We start from the raw sequence: 311 nt of genomic DNA on the forward strand, positions 1-311 counted from the left end.
AAAAAAAGACCGTACCCTTTTATGTAATGATGTTTACTTTGAATTTATATTAGTTCACACAAACACTCCATCCATGCTTTTGTTCCAGCCCTCCGGTCCAGTTTAAGAACCCATTGTGGCCCTTGAGTCAAAAAGTTTGCCCACTCCTGGACTAGAGCATATTGTTGCTTTAAAATAACAAGGTTTGAATTTACACAAAGTAATTTAAGCAAATAATCATTTTTTGAAAGCCTCCTGTATGCCTCCCACCGGACTAAACTTGAATTAGAAAATAATGGGAATACTGAAATTGTAAAAATATATGTTAAACT

This window comes from Myotis brandtii, unplaced genomic scaffold (assembly GCF_000412655.1).
Source record: "Myotis brandtii unplaced genomic scaffold, ASM41265v1 scaffold927, whole genome shotgun sequence".
NCBI lineage: Eukaryota > Metazoa > Chordata > Mammalia > Chiroptera > Vespertilionidae > Myotis > Myotis brandtii.